The sequence below is a fragment of the Hyla sarda genome, unplaced genomic scaffold (assembly GCF_029499605.1).
Source record: "Hyla sarda isolate aHylSar1 unplaced genomic scaffold, aHylSar1.hap1 scaffold_2705, whole genome shotgun sequence".
Classification (NCBI taxonomy): domain Eukaryota; kingdom Metazoa; phylum Chordata; class Amphibia; order Anura; family Hylidae; genus Hyla; species Hyla sarda.
This window is the reverse complement of record NW_026609402.1, coordinates 13,953-32,613: the sequence shown is the minus strand read 5'-3', so window position 1 is coordinate 32,613 and position 18,661 is coordinate 13,953. Positions and strand designations below refer to the sequence as shown.

The 18,661-nt window shown below is 46.0% G+C and overlaps 8 non-coding genes across 8 annotated transcripts; all 8 read left to right on the top strand.

Moving 5' to 3' along the window:
* The first annotated feature begins 1,429 nt into the window (after nt 1-1,429).
* LOC130325206 (U2 spliceosomal RNA) lies at nt 1,430-1,620 on the top strand. Its single transcript, XR_008870063.1, has one exon. It is a non-coding gene; the product is annotated as a U2 spliceosomal RNA (small nuclear RNA).
* A 2,081-nt stretch (nt 1,621-3,701) lies between these two features.
* Nucleotides 3,702-3,892, top strand: LOC130325205 (U2 spliceosomal RNA). The gene has a single exon (XR_008870062.1). It is a non-coding gene; the product is annotated as a U2 spliceosomal RNA (small nuclear RNA).
* Nucleotides 3,893-5,977: 2,085 nt separating this feature from the next.
* On the top strand, nt 5,978-6,168 carry LOC130325203 (U2 spliceosomal RNA). Its single transcript, XR_008870061.1, has one exon. It is a non-coding gene; the product is annotated as a U2 spliceosomal RNA (small nuclear RNA).
* Nucleotides 6,169-8,256: 2,088 nt separating this feature from the next.
* On the top strand, nt 8,257-8,447 carry LOC130325202 (U2 spliceosomal RNA). Its single transcript, XR_008870060.1, has one exon. It is a non-coding gene; the product is annotated as a U2 spliceosomal RNA (small nuclear RNA).
* A 2,079-nt stretch (nt 8,448-10,526) lies between these two features.
* Nucleotides 10,527-10,717, top strand: LOC130325201 (U2 spliceosomal RNA). Its single transcript, XR_008870059.1, has one exon. It is a non-coding gene; the product is annotated as a U2 spliceosomal RNA (small nuclear RNA).
* A 2,078-nt stretch (nt 10,718-12,795) lies between these two features.
* LOC130325200 (U2 spliceosomal RNA) lies at nt 12,796-12,986 on the top strand. Its single transcript, XR_008870058.1, has one exon. It is a non-coding gene; the product is annotated as a U2 spliceosomal RNA (small nuclear RNA).
* A 2,083-nt stretch (nt 12,987-15,069) lies between these two features.
* LOC130325199 (U2 spliceosomal RNA) lies at nt 15,070-15,260 on the top strand. Its single transcript, XR_008870057.1, has one exon. It is a non-coding gene; the product is annotated as a U2 spliceosomal RNA (small nuclear RNA).
* A 2,081-nt stretch (nt 15,261-17,341) lies between these two features.
* LOC130325198 (U2 spliceosomal RNA) lies at nt 17,342-17,532 on the top strand. Its single transcript, XR_008870056.1, has one exon. It is a non-coding gene; the product is annotated as a U2 spliceosomal RNA (small nuclear RNA).
* The last annotated feature ends 1,129 nt before the right edge of the window (nt 17,533-18,661 follow it).

Below are 18,661 nucleotides of genomic sequence, written 5' to 3'. Positions count from 1 at the left end.
CTACCTGATGCATCAGAAGGTGCGAGGCCCTTGCTAAATTCTGTGCACAGACTTTGAGATCTATGCTTTAGACTGTATCTAAACCTGCTCCAACATGGACTGACATTCTGGCCTACTTTCAGCCGATGCGACTTGTCTGTCGCTGAACAGTCGCTTTTTATGTATTCAGCACCTATGTATAATGTTGTAAAAATGCTCTAGAAGCTAAAGTCGCAGAAATGTTCACACATATTTGGCCTGCAACTTTCTGTGCGACAAATTCAGACAGGAAAAATCAGTATAAATCCTTAGAAAATTATCCCCCAGTGTCTCCATCTGCTGGCGGTATTGAATAAGCATTGCTGCACTGATGGGGTATGCATTAGACGAAAAAAAAGAAGAAAAAGAAGAATAATACGCCCAGAAAAGAGGCGAAAAGGAGAAAAACGTAAAAAAACGTGAAAAAAAAGTAAGAGGAAGAGAAGGGAAAAAAAGGTGGAAATGGGTTTAAAAGTGATTTCGGCGGAGAAATATATATATATATATATATATATATATATATATATATATATATATACGCGCACACACACACATATATATAAACGTATTCTCCGTTGAGATATTGCAGCCGCTGCTGTGTCCAGGCCCAGGAGCCTTAGCACTGTGCTGTGATGTCACTCAATACCACTGACATCACTAGGTGTAAACAACATCTCTCCTTTGCTGTGTATGTGACTATGGAGCTGTTTGGTGATGTCGTCTATTATGGCCTTCATAGAAGCAACAGGAGATTGTTGCATCCATCTAGAACCCTCAGAACTACAGTGCTATGATGTCACTCACTTCCACAGGCCTTGCAGAGTGTAAACAACAACAACCCAGCTTTGTTGTGTATGTAACCATAGGGATTTGTGATGTCACCTAGAACCTTCACAGCAGCGACAGCTTTATGAGGAGCATCAGCACTGCTCTGCCTGAGCAGAACCATCACCGCCATAGGTTGTCAAATAACCCGGGTTTAACCCACACAGGTAAGTCCAATGGGGTGCAGGCATGTCCTCTATGCTTACAGCTTCCCGTGGGTGTTGGTTTGATACCGTTTGGGGACAGCCAAGGAGGCATCTGCAGGCAACAAAGGTAGGTGTGTGCTTGTGTGTGTGTTTCCTATGCAGATCCTAAGCCCAGTGTCACATGCAAGTAGGAGGAGTAAGAAGGGTTCCTGGCAAATCCGGGTTATGGATTGCATTTAAAAAGGCCCCGTGGGAGTGCAATGGGCCCCTGTCTTGCTGCTTAGCAATAATGGTATGGGTTTAGGTTCTGCTGTGTGTACTGGTGGTTGACTGCCCCCCAGCCCAGAGTGTGCATGGAAAATTGTCTGGCAGCCTCCCTGACAGCAAGCAGTGATAGTGCCCATGAAGGGGACCTTGTTGGGCCCGCCCCTTTCACGGTTATCGCTTCTCGGCCTTTTGGCTAAGATCAAGTGTAGTATCTGTTCTTATCAGTTTAATATCTGATACGTCCCCTATCTGGGGACCATATATTAAATGGATTTTTGAGAACGGGGGCCGATTTCGAAGCTTGCTTCCGTCGCCCTATGCATTGACCCGATATGGCAGTATCTTCGGGTACAGTGCACCACCCCCTTACAGGGTTAAAAAGAAAGATTCCTACTTTCATTGCTACCTGCTTGCTGGCTAGCCAGCTAGCCAGCCCTGTGGGCCTTGCTGCTGCTGCTGCTGCAGCCAAAAAACAAAAGGTGGTGCTGCTGCTGCTTCTGCTTCTGCTTGTGTCTGGCCGCTGTTGGAGCGTCCAGGCACAGGACTTCTGCTGCTGCTGACTAAATGGCCTCCTTAATTGGATCATTTGAGTAGCCAGCACACCTGTGCAGGTAGGGCATGACATGATAGGCAGCTGCCTTGATAGCGGGTGGGTGCTGAATGTTCCTAATTGACAAAATAAGATTAATGCTTATGAAGAAATATAAAATCTCATCCCTTCCCCAATATCGCGCCACACCCCTACCCCTTAATTCCCTGGTTGAACTTGATGGACATATGTCTTTTTTCGACCGTACTAACTATGTAACTATGTAACATAACATGGGGGGGGGGGTCTCCTGGCTGTTCACACAGGTGTGTCATTGCTGTACATTGACCATGCATTGCTTCTGTGGTATTGCAAAGGCAAAGACAAATGCTTCCAGCCATCCATTGCACTAATGGATTGGTCATCAGCTGGCTGTCTATGTCCCGCATCAATATAGACCAAAGTACAGAGGGTTAGGCTATGCTATTGTGCACCTACCTGATGCATCAGAAGGTGCGAGGCCCTTGCTAAATTCTGTGCACAGACTTTGAGATCTATGCTTTAGACTGTATCTAAACCTGCTCCAACATGGACTGACATTCTGGCCTACTTTCAGCCGATGCGACTTGTCTGTCGCTGAACAGTCGCTTTTTATGTATTCAGCACCTATGTATAATGTTGTAAAAATGCTCTAGAAGCTAAAGTCGCAGAAATGTCACACATATTTGGCCTGCAACTTTCTGTGCGACAAATTCAGACAGGAAAAATCAGTATAAATCCTTAGAAAATTATCCCCCAGTGTCTCCATCTGCTGGCGGTATTGAATAAGCATTGCTGCACTGATGGGGTATGCATTAGACGAAAAAAAAGAAGAAAAAGAAGAATAATACGCCCAGAAAAGAGGCGAAAAGGAGAAAAACGTAAAAAAACGTGAAAAAAAAGTAAGAGGAAGAGAAGGGAAAAAAAGGTGGAAATGGGTTTAAAAGTGATTTCGGCGGAGAAATATATATATATATATATATATATATATATATATATATATACGCGCACACACACACATATATATAAACGTATTCTCCGTTGAGATATTGCAGCCGCTGCTGTGTCCAGGCCCAGGAGCCTTAGCACTGTGCTGTGATGTCACTCAATACCACTGACATCACTAGGTGTAAACAACATCTCTCCTTTGCTGTGTATGTGACTATGGAGCTGTTTGGTGATGTCGTCTATTATGGCCTTCATAGAAGCAACAGGAGATTGTTGCATCCATCTAGAACCCTCAGAACTACAGTGCTATGATGTCACTCACTTCCACAGGCCTTGCAGAGTGTAAACAACAACAACCCAGCTTTGTTGTGTATGTAACCATAGGGATTTGTGATGTCACCTAGAACCTTCACAGCAGCGACAGCTTTATGAGGAGCATCAGCACTGCTCTGCCTGAGCAGAACCATCACCGCCATAGGTTGTCAAATAACCCGGGTTTAACCCACACAGGTAAGTCCAATGGGGTGCAGGCATGTCCTCTATGCTTACAGCTTCCCGTGGGTGTTGGTTTGATACCGTTTGGGGACAGCCAAGGAGGCATCTGCAGGCAACAAAGGTAGGTGTGTGCTTGTGTGTGTGTTTCCTATGCAGATCCTAAGCCCAGTGTCACATGCAAGTAGGAGGAGTAAGAAGGGTTCCTGGCAAATCCGGGTTATGGATTGCATTTAAAAAGGCCCCGTGGGAGTGCAATGGGCCCCTGTCTTGCTGCTTAGCAATAATGGTATGGGTTTAGGTTCTGCTGTGTGTACTGGTGGTTGACTGCCCCCCAGCCCAGAGTGTGCATGGAAAATTGTCTGGCAGCCTCCCTGACAGCAAGCAGTGATAGTGCCCATGAAGGGGACCTTGTTGGGCCCGCCCCTTTCACGATTATCGCTTCTCGGCCTTTTGGCTAAGATCAAGTGTAGTATCTGTTCTTATCAGTTTAATATCTGATACGTCCCCTATCTGGGGACCATATATTAAATGGATTTTTGAGAACGGGGGCCGATTTCGAAGCTTGCTTCCGTCGCCCTATGCATTGACCCGATATGGCAGTATCTTCGGGTACAGTGCACCACCCCCTTACAGGGTTAAAAAGAAAGATTCCTACTTTCATTGCTACCTGCTTGCTGGCTAGCCAGCTAGCCAGCCCTGTGGGCCTTGCTGCTGCTGCTGCTGCAGCCAAAAAACAAAAGGTGGTGGTGCTGCTGCTTCTGCTTCTGCTTGTGTCTGGCCGCTGTTGGAGCGTCCAGGCACAGGACTTCTGCTGCTGCTGACTAAATGGCCTCCTTAATTGGATCATTTGAGTAGCCAGCACACCTGTGCAGGTAGGGCATGACATGATAGGCAGCTGCCTTGATAGCGGGTGGGTGCTGAATGTTCCTAATTGACAAAATAAGATTAATGCTTATGAAGAAATATAAAATCTCATCCCTTCCCCAATATCGCGCCACACCCCTACCCCTTAATTCCCTGGTTGAACTTGATGGACATATGTCTTTTTTCGACCGTACTAACTATGTAACTATGTAACATAACATGGGGGGGGGGGGGTCTCCTGGCTGTTCACACAGGTGTGTCATTGCTGTACATTGACCATGCATTGCTTCTGTGGTATTGCAAAGGCAAAGACAAATGCTTCCAGCCATCCATTGCACTAATGGATTGGTCATCAGCTGGCTGTCTATGTCCCGCATCAATATAGACCAAAGTACAGAGGGTTAGGCTATGCTATTGTGCACCTACCTGATGCATCAGAAGGTGCGAGGCCCTTGCTAAATTCTGTGCACAGACTTTGAGATCTATGCTTTAGACTGTATCTAAACCTGCTCCAACATGGACTGACATTCTGGCCTACTTTCAGCCGATGCGACTTGTCTGTCGCTGAACAGTCGCTTTTTATGTATTCAGCACCTATGTATAATGTTGTAAAAATGCTCTAGAAGCTAAAGTCGCAGAAATGTCACACATATTTGGCCTGCAACTTTCTGTGCGACAAATTCAGACAGGAAAAATCAGTATAAATCCTTAGAAAATTATCCCCCAGTGTCTCCATCTGCTGGCGGTATTGAATAAGCATTGCTGCACTGATGGGGTATGCATTAGACGAAAAAAAAGAAGAAAAAGAAGAATAATACGCCCAGAAAAGAGGCGAAAAGGAGAAAAACGTAAAAAAACGTGAAAAAAAAGTAAGAGGAAGAGAAGGGAAAAAAAGGTGGAAATGGGTTTAAAAGTGATTTCGGCGGAGAAATATATATATATATATATATATATATATATATATATATATATACGCGCACACACACACATATATATAAACGTATTCTCCGTTGAGATATTGCAGCCGCTGCTGTGTCCAGGCCCAGGAGCCTTAGCACTGTGCTGTGATGTCACTCAATACCACTGACATCACTAGGTGTAAACAACATCTCTCCTTTGCTGTGTATGTGACTATGGAGCTGTTTGGTGATGTCGTCTATTATGGCCTTCATAGAAGCAACAGGAGATTGTTGCATCCATCTAGAACCCTCAGAACTACAGTGCTATGATGTCACTCACTTCCACAGGCCTTGCAGAGTGTAAACAACAACAACCCAGCTTTGTTGTGTATGTAACCATAGGGATTTGTGATGTCACCTAGAACCTTCACAGCAGCGACAGCTTTATGAGGAGCATCAGCACTGCTCTGCCTGAGCAGAACCATCACCGCCATAGGTTGTCAAATAACCCGGGTTTAACCCACACAGGTAAGTCCAATGGGGTGCAGGCATGTCCTCTATGCTTACAGCTTCCCGTGGGTGTTGGTTTGATACCGTTTGGGGACAGCCAAGGAGGCATCTGCAGGCAACAAAGGTAGGTGTGTGCTTGTGTGTGTGTTTCCTATGCAGATCCTAAGCCCAGTGTCACATGCAAGTAGGAGGAGTAAGAAGGGTTCCTGGCAAATCCGGGTTATGGATTGCATTTAAAAAGGCCCCGTGGGAGTGCAATGGGCCCCTGTCTTGCTGCTTAGCAATAATGGTATGGGTTTAGGTTCTGCTGTGTGTACTGGTGGTTGACTGCCCCCCAGCCCAGAGTGTGCATGGAAAATTGTCTGGCAGCCTCCCTGACAGCAAGCAGTGATAGTGCCCATGAAGGGGACCTTGTTGGGCCCGCCCCTTTCACGGTTATCGCTTCTCGGCCTTTTGGCTAAGATCAAGTGTAGTATCTGTTCTTATCAGTTTAATATCTGATACGTCCCCTATCTGGGGACCATATATTAAATGGATTTTTGAGAACGGGGGCCGATTTCGAAGCTTGCTTCCGTCGCCCTATGCATTGACCCGATATGGCAGTATCTTCGGGTACAGTGCACCACCCCCTTACAGGGTTAAAAAGAAAGATTCCTACTTTCATTGCTACCTGCTTGCTGGCTAGCCAGCTAGCCAGCCCTGTGGGCCTTGCTGCTGCTGCTGCTGCAGCCAAAAAACAAAAGGTGGTGCTGCTGCTGCTTCTGCTTCTGCTTGTGTCTGGCCGCTGTTGGAGCGTCCAGGCACAGGACTTCTGCTGCTGCTGACTAAATGGCCTCCTTAATTGGATCATTTGAGTAGCCAGCACACCTGTGCAGGTAGGGCATGACATGATAGGCAGCTGCCTTGATAGCGGGTGGGTGCTGAATGTTCCTAATTGACAAAATAAGATTAATGCTTATGAAGAAATATAAAATCTCATCCCTTCCCCAATATCGCGCCACACCCCTACCCCTTAATTCCCTGGTTGAACTTGATGGACATATGTCTTTTTTCGACCGTACTAACTATGTAACTATGTAACATAACATGGGGGGGGGGGGTCTCCTGGCTGTTCACACAGGTGTGTCATTGCTGTACATTGACCATGCATTGCTTCTGTGGTATTGCAAAGGCAAAGACAAATGCTTCCAGCCATCCATTGCACTAATGGATTGGTCATCAGCTGGCTGTCTATGTCCCGCATCAATATAGACCAAAGTACAGAGGGTTAGGCTATGCTATTGTGCACCTACCTGATGCATCAGAAGGTGCGAGGCCCTTGCTAAATTCTGTGCACAGACTTTGAGATCTATGCTTTAGACTGTATCTAAACCTGCTCCAACATGGACTGACATTCTGGCCTACTTTCAGCCGATGCGACTTGTCTGTCGCTGAACAGTCGCTTTTTATGTATTCAGCACCTATGTATAATGTTGTAAAAATGCTCTAGAAGCTAAAGTCGCAGAAATGTCACACATATTTGGCCTGCAACTTTCTGTGCGACAAATTCAGACAGGAAAAATCAGTATAAATCCTTAGAAAATTATCCCCCAGTGTCTCCATCTGCTGGCGGTATTGAATAAGCATCGCTGCACTGATGGGGTATGCATTAGACGAAAAAAAAGAAGAAAAAGAAGAATAATACGCCCAGAAAAGAGGCGAAAAGGAGAAAAACGTAAAAAAACGTGAAAAAAAAGTAAGAGGAAGAGAAGGGAAAAAAAGGTGGAAATGGGTTTAAAAGTGATTTCGGCGGAGAAATATATATATATATATATATATATATATATATATATATATATATATACGCGCACACACACACATATATATAAACGTATTCTCCGTTGAGATATTGCAGCCGCTGCTGTGTCCAGGCCCAGGAGCCTTAGCACTGTGCTGTGATGTCACTCAATACCACTGACATCACTAGGTGTAAACAACATCTCTCCTTTGCTGTGTATGTGACTATGGAGCTGTTTGGTGATGTCGTCTATTATGGCCTTCATAGAAGCAACAGGAGATTGTTGCATCCATCTAGAACCCTCAGAACTACAGTGCTATGATGTCACTCACTTCCACAGGCCTTGCAGAGTGTAAACAACAACAACCCAGCTTTGTTGTGTATGTAACCATAGGGATTTGTGATGTCACCTAGAACCTTCACAGCAGCGACAGCTTTATGAGGAGCATCAGCACTGCTCTGCCTGAGCAGAACCATCACCGCCATAGGTTGTCAAATAACCCGGGTTTAACCCACACAGGTAAGTCCAATGGGGTGCAGGCATGTCCTCTATGCTTACAGCTTCCCGTGGGTGTTGGTTTGATACCGTTTGGGGACAGCCAAGGAGGCATCTGCAGGCAACAAAGGTAGGTGTGTGCTTGTGTGTGTGTTTCCTATGCAGATCCTAAGCCCAGTGTCACATGCAAGTAGGAGGAGTAAGAAGGGTTCCTGGCAAATCCGGGTTATGGATTGCATTTAAAAAGGCCCCGTGGGAGTGCAATGGGCCCCTGTCTTGCTGCTTAGCAATAATGGTATGGGTTTAGGTTCTGCTGTGTGTACTGGTGGTTGACTGCCCCCCAGCCCAGAGTGTGCATGGAAAATTGTCTGGCAGCCTCCCTGACAGCAAGCAGTGATAGTGCCCATGAAGGGGACCTTGTTGGGCCCGCCCCTTTCACGGTTATCGCTTCTCGGCCTTTTGGCTAAGATCAAGTGTAGTATCTGTTCTTATCAGTTTAATATCTGATACGTCCCCTATCTGGGGACCATATATTAAATGGATTTTTGAGAACGGGGGCCGATTTCGAAGCTTGCTTCCGTCGCCCTATGCATTGACCCGATATGGCAGTATCTTCGGGTACAGTGCACCACCCCCTTACAGGGTTAAAAAGAAAGATTCCTACTTTCATTGCTACCTGCTTGCTGGCTAGCCAGCTAGCCAGCCCTGTGGGCCTTGCTGCTGCTGCTGCTGCAGCCAAAAAACAAAAGGTGGTGCTGCTGCTGCTTCTGCTTCTGCTTGTGTCTGGCCGCTGTTGGAGCGTCCAGGCACAGGACTTCTGCTGCTGCTGACTAAATGGCCTCCTTAATTGGATCATTTGAGTAGCCAGCACACCTGTGCAGGTAGGGCATGACATGATAGGCAGCTGCCTTGATAGCGGGTGGGTGCTGAATGTTCCTAATTGACAAAATAAGATTAATGCTTATGAAGAAATATAAAATCTCATCCCTTCCCCAATATCGCGCCACACCCCTACCCCTTAATTCCCTGGTTGAACTTGATGGACATATGTCTTTTTTCGACCGTACTAACTATGTAACTATGTAACATAACATGGGGGGGGGGGTCTCCTGGCTGTTCACACAGGTGTGTCATTGCTGTACATTGACCATGCATTGCTTCTGTGGTATTGCAAAGGCAAAGACAAATGCTTCCAGCCATCCATTGCACTAATGGATTGGTCATCAGCTGGCTGTCTATGTCCCGCATCAATATAGACCAAAGTACAGAGGGTTAGGCTATGCTATTGTGCACCTACCTGATGCATCAGAAGGTGCGAGGCCCTTGCTAAATTCTGTGCACAGACTTTGAGATCTATGCTTTAGACTGTATCTAAACCTGCTCCAACATGGACTGACATTCTGGCCTACTTTCAGCCGATGCGACTTGTCTGTCGCTGAACAGTCGCTTTTTATGTATTCAGCACCTATGTATAATGTTGTAAAAATGCTCTAGAAGCTAAAGTCGCAGAAATGTCACACATATTTGGCCTGCAACTTTCTGTGCGACAAATTCAGACAGGAAAAATCAGTATAAATCCTTAGAAAATTATCCCCCAGTGTCTCCATCTGCTGGCGGTATTGAATAAGCATTGCTGCACTGATGGGGTATGCATTAGACGAAAAAAAAGAAGAAAAAGAAGAATAATACGCCCAGAAAAGAGGCGAAAAGGAGAAAAACGTAAAAAAACGTGAAAAAAAAGTAAGAGGAAGAGAAGGGAAAAAAAGGTGGAAATGGGTTTAAAAGTGATTTCGGCGGAGAAATATATATATATATATATATATATATATATATATATATACGCGCACACACACACATATATATAAACGTATTCTCCGTTGAGATATTGCAGCCGCTGCTGTGTCCAGGCCCAGGAGCCTTAGCACTGTGCTGTGATGTCACTCAATACCACTGACATCACTAGGTGTAAACAACATCTCTCCTTTGCTGTGTATGTGACTATGGAGCTGTTTGGTGATGTCGTCTATTATGGCCTTCATAGAAGCAACAGGAGATTGTTGCATCCATCTAGAACCCTCAGAACTACAGTGCTATGATGTCACTCACTTCCACAGGCCTTGCAGAGTGTAAACAACAACAACCCAGCTTTGTTGTGTATGTAACCATAGGGATTTGTGATGTCACCTAGAACCTTCACAGCAGCGACAGCTTTATGAGGAGCATCAGCACTGCTCTGCCTGAGCAGAACCATCACCGCCATAGGTTGTCAAATAACCCGGGTTTAACCCACACAGGTAAGTCCAATGGGGTGCAGGCATGTCCTCTATGCTTACAGCTTCCCGTGGGTGTTGGTTTGATACCGTTTGGGGACAGCCAAGGAGGCATCTGCAGGCAACAAAGGTAGGTGTGTGCTTGTGTGTGTGTTTCCTATGCAGATCCTAAGCCCAGTGTCACATGCAAGTAGGAGGAGTAAGAAGGGTTCCTGGCAAATCCGGGTTATGGATTGCATTTAAAAAGGCCCCGTGGGAGTGCAATGGGCCCCTGTCTTGCTGCTTAGCAATAATGGTATGGGTTTAGGTTCTGCTGTGTGTACTGGTGGTTGACTGCCCCCCAGCCCAGAGTGTGCATGGAAAATTGTCTGGCAGCCTCCCTGACAGCAAGCAGTGATAGTGCCCATGAAGGGGACCTTGTTGGGCCCGCCCCTTTCACGGTTATCGCTTCTCGGCCTTTTGGCTAAGATCAAGTGTAGTATCTGTTCTTATCAGTTTAATATCTGATACGTCCCCTATCTGGGGACCATATATTAAATGGATTTTTGAGAACGGGGGCCGATTTCGAAGCTTGCTTCCGTCGCCCTATGCATTGACCCGATATGGCAGTATCTTCGGGTACAGTGCACCACCCCCTTACAGGGTTAAAAAGAAAGATTCCTACTTTCATTGCTACCTGCTTGCTGGCTAGCCAGCTAGCCAGCCCTGTGGGCCTTGCTGCTGCTGCTGCTGCAGCCAAAAAACAAAAGGTGGTGCTGCTGCTGCTTCTGCTTCTGCTTGTGTCTGGCCGCTGTTGGAGCGTCCAGGCACAGGACTTCTGCTGCTGCTGACTAAATGGCCTCCTTAATTGGATCATTTGAGTAGCCAGCACACCTGTGCAGGTAGGGCATGACATGATAGGCAGCTGCCTTGATAGCGGGTGGGTGCTGAATGTTCCTAATTGACAAAATAAGATTAATGCTTATGAAGAAATATAAAATCTCATCCCTTCCCCAATATCGCGCCACACCCCTACCCCTTAATTCCCTGGTTGAACTTGATGGACATATGTCTTTTTTCGACCGTACTAACTATGTAACTATGTAACATAACATGGGGGGGGGGTCTCCTGGCTGTTCACACAGGTGTGTCATTGCTGTACATTGACCATGCATTGCTTCTGTGGTATTGCAAAGGCAAAGACAAATGCTTCCAGCCATCCATTGCACTAATGGATTGGTCATCAGCTGGCTGTCTATGTCCCGCATCAATATAGACCAAAGTACAGAGGGTTAGGCTATGCTATTGTGCACCTACCTGATGCATCAGAAGGTGCGAGGCCCTTGCTAAATTCTGTGCACAGACTTTGAGATCTATGCTTTAGACTGTATCTAAACCTGCTCCAACATGGACTGACATTCTGGCCTACTTTCAGCCGATGCGACTTGTCTGTCGCTGAACAGTCGCTTTTTATGTATTCAGCACCTATGTATAATGTTGTAAAAATGCTCTAGAAGCTAAAGTCGCAGAAATGTCACACATATTTGGCCTGCAACTTTCTGTGCGACAAATTCAGACAGGAAAAATCAGTATAAATCCTTAGAAAATTATCCCCCAGTGTCTCCATCTGCTGGCGGTATTGAATAAGCATTGCTGCACTGATGGGGTATGCATTAGACGAAAAAAAAGAAGAAAAAGAAGAATAATACGCCCAGAAAAGAGGCGAAAAGGAGAAAAACGTAAAAAAACGTGAAAAAAAAGTAAGAGGAAGAGAAGGGAAAAAAAGGTGGAAATGGGTTTAAAAGTGATTTCGGCGGAGAAATATGTATATATATATATATATATATATATATATATATACGCGCACACACACACATATATATAAACGTATTCTCCGTTGAGATATTGCAGCCGCTGCTGTGTCCAGGCCCAGGAGCCTTAGCACTGTGCTGTGATGTCACTCAATACCACTGACATCACTAGGTGTAAACAACATCTCTCCTTTGCTGTGTATGTGACTATGGAGCTGTTTGGTGATGTCGTCTATTATGGCCTTCATAGAAGCAACAGGAGATTGTTGCATCCATCTAGAACCCTCAGAACTACAGTGCTATGATGTCACTCACTTCCACAGGCCTTGCAGAGTGTAAACAACAACAACCCAGCTTTGTTGTGTATGTAACCATAGGGATTTGTGATGTCACCTAGAACCTTCACAGCAGCGACAGCTTTATGAGGAGCATCAGCACTGCTCTGCCTGAGCAGAACCATCACCGCCATAGGTTGTCAAATAACCCGGGTTTAACCCACACAGGTAAGTCCAATGGGGTGCAGGCATGTCCTCTATGCTTACAGCTTCCCGTGGGTGTTGGTTTGATACCGTTTGGGGACAGCCAAGGAGGCATCTGCAGGCAACAAAGGTAGGTGTGTGCTTGTGTGTGTGTTTCCTATGCAGATCCTAAGCCCAGTGTCACATGCAAGTAGGAGGAGTAAGAAGGGTTCCTGGCAAATCCGGGTTATGGATTGCATTTAAAAAGGCCCCGTGGGAGTGCAATGGGCCCCTGTCTTGCTGCTTAGCAATAATGGTATGGGTTTAGGTTCTGCTGTGTGTACTGGTGGTTGACTGCCCCCCAGCCCAGAGTGTGCATGGAAAATTGTCTGGCAGCCTCCCTGACAGCAAGCAGTGATAGTGCCCATGAAGGGGACCTTGTTGGGCCCGCCCCTTTCACGGTTATCGCTTCTCGGCCTTTTGGCTAAGATCAAGTGTAGTATCTGTTCTTATCAGTTTAATATCTGATACGTCCCCTATCTGGGGACCATATATTAAATGGATTTTTGAGAACGGGGGCCGATTTCGAAGCTTGCTTCCGTCGCCCTATGCATTGACCCGATATGGCAGTATCTTCGGGTACAGTGCACCACCCCCTTACAGGGTTAAAAAGAAAGATTCCTACTTTCATTGCTACCTGCTTGCTGGCTAGCCAGCTAGCCAGCCCTGTGGGCCTTGCTGCTGCTGCTGCTGCAGCCAAAAAACAAAAGGTGGTGCTGCTGCTGCTTCTGCTTCTGCTTGTGTCTGGCCGCTGTTGGAGCGTCCAGGCACAGGACTTCTGCTGCTGCTGACTAAATGGCCTCCTTAATTGGATCATTTGAGTAGCCAGCACACCTGTGCAGGTAGGGCATGACATGATAGGCAGCTGCCTTGATAGCGGGTGGGTGCTGAATGTTCCTAATTGACAAAATAAGATTAATGCTTATGAAGAAATATAAAATCTCATCCCTTCCCCAATATCGCGCCACACCCCTACCCCTTAATTCCCTGGTTGAACTTGATGGACATATGTCTTTTTTCGACCGTACTAACTATGTAACTATGTAACATAACATGGGGGGGGGGGGGGGGGTCTCCTGGCTGTTCACACAGGTGTGTCATTGCTGTACATTGACCATGCATTGCTTCTGTGGTATTGCAAAGGCAAAGACAAATGCTTCCAGCCATCCATTGCACTAATGGATTGGTCATCAGCTGGCTGTCTATGTCCCGCATCAATATAGACCAAAGTACAGAGGGTTAGGCTATGCTATTGTGCACCTACCTGATGCATCAGAAGGTGCGAGGCCCTTGCTAAATTCTGTGCACAGACTTTGAGATCTATGCTTTAGACTGTATCTAAACCTGCTCCAACATGGACTGACATTCTGGCCTACTTTCAGCCGATGCGACTTGTCTGTCGCTGAACAGTCGCTTTTTATGTATTCAGCACCTATGTATAATGTTGTAAAAATGCTCTAGAAGCTAAAGTCGCAGAAATGTCACACATATTTGGCCTGCAACTTTCTGTGCGACAAATTCAGACAGGAAAAATCAGTATAAATCCTTAGAAAATTATCCCCCAGTGTCTCCATCTGCTGGCGGTATTGAATAAGCATTGCTGCACTGATGGGGTATGCATTAGACGAAAAAAAAGAAGAAAAAGAAGAATAATACGCCCAGAAAAGAGGCGAAAAGGAGAAAAACGTAAAAAAACGTGAAAAAAAAGTAAGAGGAAGAGAAGGGAAAAAAAGGTGGAAATGGGTTTAAAAGTGATTTCGGCGGAGAAATATATATATATATATATATATATATATATATATATACGCGCACACACACACATATATATAAACGTATTCTCCGTTGAGATATTGCAGCCGCTGCTGTGTCCAGGCCCAGGAGCCTTAGCACTGTGCTGTGATGTCACTCAATACCACTGACATCACTAGGTGTAAACAACATCTCTCCTTTGCTGTGTATGTGACTATGGAGCTGTTTGGTGATGTCGTCTATTATGGCCTTCATAGAAGCAACAGGAGATTGTTGCATCCATCTAGAACCCTCAGAACTACAGTGCTATGATGTCACTCACTTCCACAGGCCTTGCAGAGTGTAAACAACAACAACCCAGCTTTGTTGTGTATGTAACCATAGGGATTTGTGATGTCACCTAGAACCTTCACAGCAGCGACAGCTTTATGAGGAGCATCAGCACTGCTCTGCCTGAGCAGAACCATCACCGCCATAGGTTGTCAAATAACCCGGGTTTAACCCACACAGGTAAGTCCAATGGGGTGCAGGCATGTCCTCTATGCTTACAGCTTCCCGTGGGTGTTGGTTTGATACCGTTTGGGGACAGCCAAGGAGGCATCTGCAGGCAACAAAGGTAGGTGTGTGCTTGTGTGTGTGTTTCCTATGCAGATCCTAAGCCCAGTGTCACATGCAAGTAGGAGGAGTAAGAAGGGTTCCTGGCAAATCCGGGTTATGGATTGCATTTAAAAAGGCCCCGTGGGAGTGCAATGGGCCCCTGTCTTGCTGCTTAGCAATAATGGTATGGGTTTAGGTTCTGCTGTGTGTACTGGTGGTTGACTGCCCCCCAGCCCAGAGTGTGCATGGAAAATTGTCTGGCAGCCTCCCTGACAGCAAGCAGTGATAGTGCCCATGAAGGGGACCTTGTTGGGCCCGCCCCTTTCACGGTTATCGCTTCTCGGCCTTTTGGCTAAGATCAAGTGTAGTATCTGTTCTTATCAGTTTAATATCTGATACGTCCCCTATCTGGGGACCATATATTAAATGGATTTTTGAGAACGGGGGCCGATTTCGAAGCTTGCTTCCGTCGCCCTATGCATTGACCCGATATGGCAGTATCTTCGGGTACAGTGCACCACCCCCTTACAGGGTTAAAAAGAAAGATTCCTACTTTCATTGCTACCTGCTTGCTGGCTAGCCAGCTAGCCAGCCCTGTGGGCCTTGCTGCTGCTGCTGCTGCAGCCAAAAAACAAAAGGTGGTGCTGCTGCTGCTTCTGCTTCTGCTTGTGTCTGGCCGCTGTTGGAGCGTCCAGGCACAGGACTTCTGCTGCTGCTGACTAAATGGCCTCCTTAATTGGATCATTTGAGTAGCCAGCACACCTGTGCAGGTAGGGCATGACATGATAGGCAGCTGCCTTGATAGCGGGTGGGTGCTGAATGTTCCTAATTGACAAAATAAGATTAATGCTTATGAAGAAATATAAAATCTCATCCCTTCCCCAATATCGCGCCACACCCCTACCCCTTAATTCCCTGGTTGAACTTGATGGACATATGTCTTTTTTCGACCGTACTAACTATGTAACTATGTAACATAACATGGGGGGGGGGGGTCTCCTGGCTGTTCACACAGGTGTGTCATTGCTGTACATTGACCATGCATTGCTTCTGTGGTATTGCAAAGGCAAAGACAAATGCTTCCAGCCATCCATTGCACTAATGGATTGGTCATCAGCTGGCTGTCTATGTCCCGCATCAATATAGACCAAAGTACAGAGGGTTAGGCTATGCTATTGTGCACCTACCTGATGCATCAGAAGGTGCGAGGCCCTTGCTAAATTCTGTGCACAGACTTTGAGATCTATGCTTTAGACTGTATCTAAACCTGCTCCAACATGGACTGACATTCTGGCCTACTTTCAGCCGATGCGACTTGTCTGTCGCTGAACAGTCGCTTTTTATGTATTCAGCACCTATGTATAATGTTGTAAAAATGCTCTAGAAGCTAAAGTCGCAGAAATGTCACACATATTTGGCCTGCAACTTTCTGTGCGACAAATTCAGACAGGAAAAATCAGTATAAATCCTTAGAAAATTATCCCCCAGTGTCTCCATCTGCTGGCGGTATTGAATAAGCATTGCTGCACTGATGGGGTATGCATTAGACGAAAAAAAAGAAGAAAAAGAAGAATAATACGCCCAGAAAAGAGGCGAAAAGGAGAAAAACGTAAAAAAACGTGAAAAAAAAGTAAGAGGAAGAGAAGGGAAAAAAAGGTGGAAATGGGTTTAAAAGTGATTTCGGCGGAGAAATATATATATATATATATATATATATATATATATATATACGCGCACACACACACATATATATAAACGTATTCTCCGTTGAGATATTGCAGCCGCTGCTGTGTCCAGGCCCAGGAGCCTTAGCACTGTGCTGTGATGTCACTCAATACCACTGACATCACTAGGTGTAAACAACATCTCTCCTTTGCTGTGTATGTGACTATGGAGCTGTTTGGTGATGTCGTCTATTATGGCCTTCATAGAAGCAACAGGAGATTGTTGCATCCATCTAGAACCCTCAGAACTACAGTGCTATGATGTCACTCACTTCCACAGGCCTTGCAGAGTGTAAACAACAACAACCCAGCTTTGTTGTGTATGTAACCATAGGGATTTGTGATGTCACCTAGAACCTTCACAGCAGCGACAGCTTTATGAGGAGCATCAGCACTGCTCTGCCTGAGCAGAACCATCACCGCCATAGGTTGTCAAATAACCCGGGTTTAACCCACACAGGTAAGTCCAATGGGGTGCAGGCATGTCCTCTATGCTTACAGCTTCCCGTGGGTGTTGGTTTGATACCGTTTGGGGACAGCCAAGGAGGCATCTGCAGGCAACAAAGGTAGGTGTGTGCTTGTGTGTGTGTTTCCTATGCAGATCCTAAGCCCAGTGTCACATGCAAGTAGGAGGAGTAAGAAGGGTTCCTGGCAAATCCGGGTTATGGATTGCATTTAAAAAGGCCCCGTGGGAGTGCAATGGGCCCCTGTCTTGCTGCTTAGCAATAATGGTATGGGTTTAGGTTCTGCTGTGTGTACTGGTGGTTGACTGCCAACCCAGCCCAGAGTGTGCATGGAAAATTGTCTGGCAGCCTCCCTGACAGCAAGCAGTGATAGTGCCCATGAAGGGGACCTTGTTGGGCCCGCCCCTTTCACGGTTATCGCTTCTCGGCCTTTTGGCTAAGATCAAGTGTAGTATCTGTTCTTATCAGTTTAATATCTGATACGTCCCCTATCTGGGGACCATATATTAAATGGATTTTTGAGAACGGGGGCCGATTTCGAAGCTTGCTTCCGTCGCCCTATGCATTGACCCGATATGGCAGTATCTTCGGGTACAGTGCACCACCCCCTTACAGGGTTAAAAAGAAAGATTCCTACTTTCATTGCTACCTGCTTGCTGGCTAGCCAGCTAGCCAGCCCTGTGGGCCTTGCTGCTGCTGCTGCTGCAGCCAAAAAACAAAAGGTGGTGCTGCTGCTGCTTCTGCTTCTGCTTGTGTCTGGCCGCTGTTGGAGCGTCCAGGCACAGGACTTCTGCTGCTGCTGACTAAATGGCCTCCTTAATTGGATCATTTGAGTAGCCAGCACACCTGTGCAGGTAGGGCATGACATGATAGGCAGCTGCCTTGATAGCGGGTGGGTGCTGAATGTTCCTAATTGACAAAATAAGATTAATGCTTATGAAGAAATATAAAATCTCATCCCTTCCCCAATATCGCGCCACACCCCTACCCCTTAATTCCCTGGTTGAACTTGATGGACATATGTCTTTTTTTGACCGTACTAACTATGTAACTATGTAACATAACATGGGGGGGGGGGGTCTCCTGGCTGTTCACACAGGTGTGTCATTGCTGTACATTGACCATGCATTGCTTCTGTGGTATTGCAAAGGCAAAGACAAATGCTTCCAGCCATCCATTGCACTAATGGATTGGTCATCAGCTGGCTGTCTATGTCCCGCATCAATATAGACCAAAGTACAGAGGGTTAGGCTATGCTATTGTGCACCTACCTGATGCATCAGAAGGTGCGAGGCCCTTGCTAAATTCTGTGCACAGACTTTGAGATCTATGCTTTAGACTGTATCTAAACCTGCTCCAACATGGACTGACATTCTGGCCTTCTTTCAGCCGATGCGACTTGTCTGTCGCTGAACAGTCGCTTTTTATGTATTCAGCACCTATGTATAATGTTGTAAAAATGCTCTAGAAGCTAAAGTCGCAGAAATGTCACACATATTTGGCCTGCAACTTTCTGTGCGACAAATTCAGACAGGAAAAATCAGTATAAATCCTTAGAAAATTATCCCCCAGTGTCTCCATCTGCTGGCGGTATTGAATAAGCATTGCTGCACTGATGGGGTATGCATTAGACGAAAAAAAAGAAGAAAAAGAAGAATAATACGCCCAGAAAAGAGGCGAAAAGGAGAAAAACGTAAAAAAACGTGAAAAAAAAGTAAGAGGAAGAGAAGGGAAAA